General features: G+C 46.1%; 1 protein-coding gene across 1 annotated transcript in view; it reads left to right on the top strand.

The window, feature by feature from the left end:
* The window catches only part of roraa (RAR-related orphan receptor A, paralog a), a 69,181-nt gene that overhangs the window by 10,274 nt on the left and 51,407 nt on the right, over positions 1–7,500 (top strand). The window lies entirely within an intron of this gene.

Here is a 7,500-nt window from a genome sequence, read left to right as displayed (position 1 = left end):
CTCTGATACAGTCCCTTGTCATTGCTTAGCTTTTGCATGCTAAGGCTGAAGATAAAAAGACATTTAGATTTATGCTACAGCAAATAGCTGGCTGCATGCCACGGCAGGACCATGGGACTATAGGACACTAAATAATAGCACAATTGATATAATGAAATGGAAATATAAATGGGATATAATAGATACATGATGAAGAATACATATTTGTCCCTGAACATGATGGATCCAATTATGGTGCCTGCCAGTTTGTGTACTTGTTATCCTCTATGCCCGTTTGTCCTTCTGCACAGCAAAATAAAGCCGTGCTGTAGCATCCGCTGATTCTGCACGTCAGAAAGGGTTTGAGGCAGGCTGGGTGATGGGACGTATTTGCTGATATGAGGAGCGACGGGGGTATGAGGGGAGCCTCATCTGCCCGCGGCCCAGTGAGGGTGTGTCTCGGTGGGGGAGGCAGACTGAGGAGAGGCCCTTGACCTTTGCAAGGAGAGGAGGTCCAGAGCTCCCACTGTCTGAACAGACAGGCTGATTACTGAGTGTGAGTCTGCATCCTGCCGCGCCAAACAGTTTGCATGCCGGCATCCATTCTGCCCCCCCTTTCACCACACCCCTCCTGATTTTGAAGGAGCCAAATATGGAGGATGAGGAGGCCATTGTGCTCCTCTGTTTCTCTGTTCCTTTCTTTGTCCTTCTCTTCTTCTATCTCTCTTCAGAAAGAGTGTAATGTGGAGTGCAGCAAGCATTCACTCCGTGCTGGCTCTGGAGTGCATGGCTTGTTTTGTTTTTGTTTTGAAGTTTTCTCCCTCTCTCTCTCCTTGCCTTTCACTCAGTTTTTTTTCTTGTTGTTCCCCTGGGCCCCTTGTTTCTGGATGAGAGCTCTCCCAGTGCTGAGCACAGGTCCTTGCCTGCTCTCTCTCTCACTCTCTCTCTCTCTCTCTCTCTCTCTCTCTCTCTCTCTCTCTCTCTCTCTCTCTCTCTCTCTCTCTCTCTCTCTCTCTCTCTTTCCCCCTCCTCTCTTACTCCCCCATCTCTTACTATAGGAAGCAGAGGTAAAGGGTATCTAGACTATCCTGAAACAGACAGCAGCAGCAAGCCCTTGTGTGTCCCTGTTATCACTCTTGTATTATAGCTTGCTTATAGGCAGGATAATGAGAAATAAAGCACCCCAAAATGTCAGTCCTTAAGGGTCAGATGATCTATACGTACAGGGGAACATAAAATGGAAACGGATAAACCGAATGTTTGGGTTTAGGCTTTCATTTCGGTTATTGTTTTGTTTAGTTCTTCATTGGTCCTTTTCCTTTTTGACCGTAGAGTTTATTGAGCTCTTGTGCCGTTTAGACACACCAGGACAGAGGAGAGTTGAACAGGCTGGCTTGACAGCTTTATTTGCTTGAGGGGATGCCGTTGCTAAGTTACGCATCAGCAGCTGTTGTCTTTTCCTCTGTACTCTCCACAACCCCCCTAGCCTGGTGACACCAGCCTACGTATTTCCGCCTGAATTGATTTCAAGCTCATACTCAGTCTGGCCCAACCCCATAGACAATCGTCTCCAGAACTCAAAATTTTGCAGGACCAATCAGCGAACAGTTCAGAGCTGTGACGCAAAACTCGCCTTGGAGGAAAAGACACGAAAAGCTATCGGAAAAGTTGTCTCAACTCTCGAGAACATCAGAAAATTAAAAGGAGAACAAGAGTATTTTCTTGTAAGTTTTATGATTGGGAAGGACGTCGTAGCTCTTCTCCCAACTGGCTTTGGGAAGAGTTTAATCTACCGAATGCTTTCTAAACGTTGCTGATTGGTTAAGGGAACTCCAATGATTTTAAACCTCAAGATAAGCACCCGTCCATCTCGGAAACCAAAATGCATTGGGTTGGCCCAGACTGAAAGACGGAATGAAATGGAGTCACAGGCTGGTAATGGCCAGGCTACAACCCCCCCCCCCCACAATTGTATTTATTTATTTTGGTCAATATTTTCAGGGAACTGGATGTCTGTGTGACGGCTATATTAGAGCTGACTGATGAAGAATCCCCAGAAACAGACTAAAGGCTCTCAATTATTCTCAAAGGACCAGCAGGCCACTGCAATGCACACACTCATGCACACTCATAATGACACCCAACCAGAGTTTCCTACGCAGCTGCAAGAGTCACCTTCTCTCTCACTTCAGAGAAAGAAAGGAGAGCTGTGGCTCACACTCTCACTGTGGCTGAGATCAATGCATGAGCACTGTGACATAAACACACGGGCATAGAAACACACACACACACACACACACACACACACACACACAGAAATAAACACTCATTCCCTCATTCAGACTGGTGGAATAGAATGTTGCACAATGATATGATGACAAACACATGAGCACACACACTCTTGTTGGCAACACAATACAAGATAAACGCATGCATACACCAGAATGACGCATTCTGCATACCTGCTTGCAGACACGTACACACACACACACACACACACACATACTCAAACATACTCCTACTCAAACACACATGATGGGGGCAATAAGTTAACACACACTATACACATTCACAAGCACACTTATTCACACTCATACCCACCTTTGCTCTTCTGCTTACCACAATGACTGAAAGCAACACTTTTTGTATCTGCTTGCTCACACACACACACACACACTGTCCAGCCTTCTCATTTGCATGGCACTGTTTTGTTCATTAGGTTATTTGTGATCTGTGTCCACATAGTTCACACTAAGAGCAGAGTTACAGCAGAAGCTTGTTGCCAAGCGTTGCCTGTTCATTACCAGAGAAGGGGCCAGAGAAACACGAGCCCCAGCCTGACGTGCAAGGCAAGAGCAAAACACAGTTCTGTGTGAGAGTGCTGAAACCACAGCCCCTAACCAGAGAGAGAGGGCTCTATGCACAAATTACAGAGAAAGGAAGGGGTGTAGAGACTCTGAGAGGAGTAAGGTGAGGTGTGTGGGTGTGGGTGTGTGTGTGTGTGTGTGTGTGCGAGGGGGTGTGTGTTTGACACCCCGATCGTGTGAGAAAGATTAACGGATGTTATTCGACCTGTGTTTACGTGTCGTGTGGCTTATGGTGTTCTGTTCAATAGGGAGGAACGGAGAATCAGAGAGAGAAAAAAGATAGAGAGAGAGTGAGTGAGAGAGAGAGAGAGAGAGAGAGAGACTGGGAGAAATAGTGAAGTTAGAGAAGCATTGGTATTGCATATGCATGTGTGGGAGTGTTTGCTCGACACTCAGCAGGACTACATGGTGTGCGCCCTTTCCTAGTCTGTCATCACACTAACCACAGAACATGACAGTATTTCACATTTATTTATCTAACACCTCTCACAATCACTGTGGAATCAATGAGGCCTCATTGAGTATGATGATGACCCCCCCCCCCCCCCCCCAAACACACACATACACAAAAAAGTAATAATCTTGTTCATCGTGTGTAACGCTACAACTGAACAGCAGTAGCTAATCACAGGCTATAGAGCACAGATGGAGGTTAGCGGTTTAATATTGATGCTAATCATCTGAGAGACTAAACATTACACCAACAAACAGCAAATACACTGGGCACCACATCGACACATATATAATGCATAATTAACAGATAATGATGCTGTGATTTAGGCAAAGACTGGTGGGCAAAGCAGTAGAAGTTCCAGCAGTGGGGATCTGATCCTTGAACTTCTTTCCCTGGCATTGATTAGATGCCGCCTACGGCCTTTGATCTGTCAAGGGGGAGATGGGGGAGCCGCGTCTTGTGGCGTTGGTTTGGGGATTATTATAATTTATACATGAGGGATTTGTTTTTGTCTCTGTGCGAGTGCCAGTGTGTGTTGTGTATTATTGTTGTTGTTGTTTTTCTTCCCTCTTTTTTTATTTGTCTTGGTCTCTTTCTCCCAAGCTTGAGTAGTCTTAAGTAAACAGCCGCCTCCATTGTGTTGGTTTCCATTACTTCCTGTCGTTAGCGACTCCCAGTGGTAATTAGGCGGCACGCGCCTGGTATGGAGCAGGATGCTCATCACGCAGATCATTGACTTTCATACGCACTCGTGCAGACTGAGACAACACATGATCAATCTCCCACCGGCTGAGAGAGAGAGAGAGAGAGCGAGAGAGAGAAATATCATCAGCCAGGGTTCCTGTGAAAGTCGCAAGTTCTGTGTGTTTCCTCCCTCTAGGCTGCCGTTCTGTGCGGTACCTGGGGTCAGGGGAGAACTTCTTCCATCATCACTGGCTGCTGAGGCGCTGCTCCCCAGAAAGAGACGCGTGACAGCAGTCTGTCGATCGTGTAGACACATCATGCCGGTGGCACTCATACTGGTGTACTTTGTCACACAGCCACTTGGCAGGCATGCGTGTGTGAGTGTGTGTGTGTGTGTGTGTGTGTGTGTGTGTGTGTGTGTGTGTGTGTGCGTGTGTGTGTGTGCGTGTGTGTGTGTGTGTGTGTGTGGGTGTGTGTGTTGATGGTTCTGCAAAGGATTGTGTTTACTAACAGTCAAAGCCAAAGGAAGTTGCCAAACTTCCTGTGTGTGTGTGTGTGTGTGTATGTATGTGTCTGTGTGTGTGTGTGTGTGTGTGTGTGTGTGTGTGTGTGTGTGTGTGTGTGTGTGCATCTGCATGTGTGCTTAATGTTCTACCTTTACATTATCATTTTGGTCATGTGACACTGTTGTTCAAAAGAGGAATCAAGGGTATGTAGTAACTAAAGTTACCCTTGTCAGAGTTGGTCATTAGTCTGCTGTCAAACTGTGTGTGTGTCTGTGTGTCTATGTGCGTGTGTGTGTGTGTGTGTGTGTGTGTGTGTGTGTGTGTGTGTGTGTGTGTGTGTGTGTCTATGTGTGTTTGTGTGTGTGTGTGTGTGTGTGTGTGTGTGTGTGTGTGTGTGTGTCTGTGTCTGTGTCTGTGTCTGTGTCTGTGTCTGTGTCTGTGTCTGTGTCTGTGTCTGTGTCCCTGTCTCTGTGTCAGTCTTTTTACATCATTTTGGATATGTGAGCTCCCAATATTTAGCCCCTTCTGGTGTAAATGGATCATTGCTCAGTCTGGTGAACTGTCACATTGTGGGATATTTTCAACTACGGCTGTAGAGCTGGGACAGGATAGCAGTTTTCTGTGTGTTTCCAAACAAAAAACTCAATAGAAATGTAGTGACTCTCCTGTGGGTTTCAAGATAACATTTCATTCTCACGACATTACCCAGCTCCAGAAGACTTACAGTGAAAGACACATACTGTAAAAATTAGGGATGCACCGATGCATCGGCCGTACATCGGTATCGGCCGATGTTTGCCTCTTTTAATGTTATCGGCCTATCGGTAATAAACTTGACTTTCACCGATGGTACTGGCCGATGTTTATGGCAGGCAGTTTTTAAAGAAAAATATTGTATTATATTTGTTTTAATCTTGAATTTATATGGCAATCCCTAAGGGTTTATGCTTGTGTTTTGTAAGGCTGCATTGCAAGCATTGTTTCATAAATCTGATTGAATTTGTGCTCATTCAAAGTTAAGGGTGATAGGGCTGACATAATTTAACACATTGCTTTTTAGATAATGATTTCATTATTTTCCTGGCACAAAAGCGTGAATGAATAACAACAAAAACGAAATAAACAAATATCGGTATCGGTATCGGTATCGGCTAGATTGTTGTTTTGAACATCGGTATCGGTATCGGCCAAGAATTTCCATATCGGTGCATCCCTAGTAAAAATGTATTTATTTTTAAATGACAGGAAAGCCATTCTTGGAGATTCATTCCTATTGTGTAGCTAGTAAATTAGCCTTCACGGAATGAATGTGCTTCCACTGTGGACATTCCCGTCCAGTTTCCAGGAATGCTCAGGATGGCTGTGTTTAACCTAGGGTTGCCTGGAATGGACATGATGAACAAGCCAGTGGACAGAGGATTAGATCAGGAGCTTCACCGCAGACAGCTTGGTGTGTTTGTGTGTGTGTGTGTGTGTGTGTGTGTCTGTGTGTGTGTGTGTGTGTGTGTGTGTGTATGTGTGCGGAGGCTGAGTGTGTCCTCTTGAGCGGCAGGGAGACGCACTCTGCTCAAGGTCATTTGGGATGATAACGGGCTATTAATGATTCTGTGAATCTCCCGGCTCCATCTGCTTTGCGGGCTCCACGGTGGCAGCGGTGACAAAGACCCGCACGACAGCAACGCTCTGTGCCATGACACAGCTGGATAAGATATCAGTGCAGTTAACACCTGAACACACACATAGACACACACACACACACACACACACACGCACATGCATACACACACACACACACAGACACACACACACACAGACAGACACACACACACAGGCACACACAGAGACACACACAGACACACACATCTTTGTCACTGCTAGACAGACACATACCAAACATTGCTCCATAGGATAACATGCTAATCTTGTACACCCTGTATCTTAAATCAGGTCTGTCTTTCTTTTTCTCCATGTCTTTCCGTCTGCCTTTTTCTCAGTCTTTACAGCTCCTGTATCTTGTGCTGGAATGAAAGAGAAAAATAGTGGGACAGAGAGACAGAGAGAGAGGGTTAGAGAATGGAAGAGAGGTAGAAGGGATGAGAGGGGAAGACAGAGCGAGACATAAAGAGGAAGAGAGGGAGAAAAAGCCAGAGAGTATAAAACAGAGAGAGAGATCAAGAGAAGGAGGGTAGAGAGAGTGCGAGACAACAATAGAGAGAGATAGAGAGGAAGAGAGGGAGAAAAACCCAGAGAGTATAAAACAGAGAGAGAGCTCAAGAGAAAGAGAGTAGAGAGAGAGTGAGACAACGATAGAGACATAGAGAGCAAGAGAGAAAGATAAAGAGAGAGAGAGACGAACGGAGAGCGCAGTAGAGAAAGAGAGAGAGAGAGAGAGCAAGCACCTGAGCGCTGGCCCTGCCTGGTAATTGTCCTCTCCCTGCGTCGGCTTCAGCAGGCAGGGGCTCCTAGCCACTCAGCCCAGCAGCAGGACTACAGGGATGCAATTACCACTCTCTCTCCCCGCAGCCCGCCGCCGCCGCCACCGCCACCACCACCACCACACGACAAGGTGTTACCACAGGAATCATCAAAGGCTGATTTTAAATGATGCATTTAATTAGGTGCAGGGGAGAAAAGAGGGAATTTGCATGTACAGTATGTGAGCAGGGGTGTGTGAGCTTTTGTGTGTGCGTGTGCTTAGGCCTGTGTGTGTGTGTGTGAGTGTGTGTGTGTGTGTGAGTGTGTGTGTGTGTGTGTGTGTGTGTGTTTGTGCCTATGCCTGTGAGTGTGTGTGTGTGTGTGTGTGTGTGTGTGTGTGTGTGTGTGTGTGTGTGTGTGTGTGTGTGTGTGTGTATTCCTCTGTGCTGTGCAATGTACATTTCACAAGTTGTCTGCCTGTGCAATGGTTTTGCGTGTGACTGGGTAGGGGTATGAGAGGATGGATTCATATGTATATATGTGTGTGTGTTTGTGTGTGTGTGTGTGTTTGAGAGAGAGATAGACAGAGAGAGAT

The sequence above is a fragment of the Sprattus sprattus genome, assembly GCF_963457725.1.
Source record: "Sprattus sprattus genome assembly, chromosome: 7".
Lineage (NCBI taxonomy): Eukaryota > Metazoa > Chordata > Actinopteri > Clupeiformes > Clupeidae > Sprattus > Sprattus sprattus.
Note: the sequence above shows the minus strand (reverse complement) of the source record. Positions and strands in the feature narration are given on the sequence as shown.